The sequence below is a fragment of the Penaeus monodon genome, chromosome 27 (assembly GCF_015228065.2).
Source record: "Penaeus monodon isolate SGIC_2016 chromosome 27, NSTDA_Pmon_1, whole genome shotgun sequence".
NCBI lineage: Eukaryota > Metazoa > Arthropoda > Malacostraca > Decapoda > Penaeidae > Penaeus > Penaeus monodon.
Window position 1 is genome coordinate 2,422,489 of NC_051412.1, and position 360 is coordinate 2,422,848.

The following is a 360-nucleotide window of genomic DNA, read 5'->3' on the forward strand; positions in this document are numbered from 1 at the left end:
TGTCTGCGAGGAAGAGCCAGTAGGTATTTGCAATCACCTCGTAATCACATTCAAGGACTGAGCCCATCACCCAGAAGTGATTCTCACGGGGCTGGTTCTCTGAAAACTGACGCAGGAACCCCATTCCTGAAGCAGTTAGGTTCTTTGTTATTTTCCTACCATCACCAGGCCGAGGGCTTTCCTTAAACCTTGCGTGGAGGCGTCACGGGGAATGCCAAGAGGCTGAAGGAGGGAGAAGGAGGCGCAGAACCCATGCTGTTGCCTGCTTCCCTGGCTTTTGGATGTTGACTCTTTTCCCGTTGTCTTGCGATTTCGAAATTCATCATTTTGAATATATTATTTTTTTGCTATTTATATTGC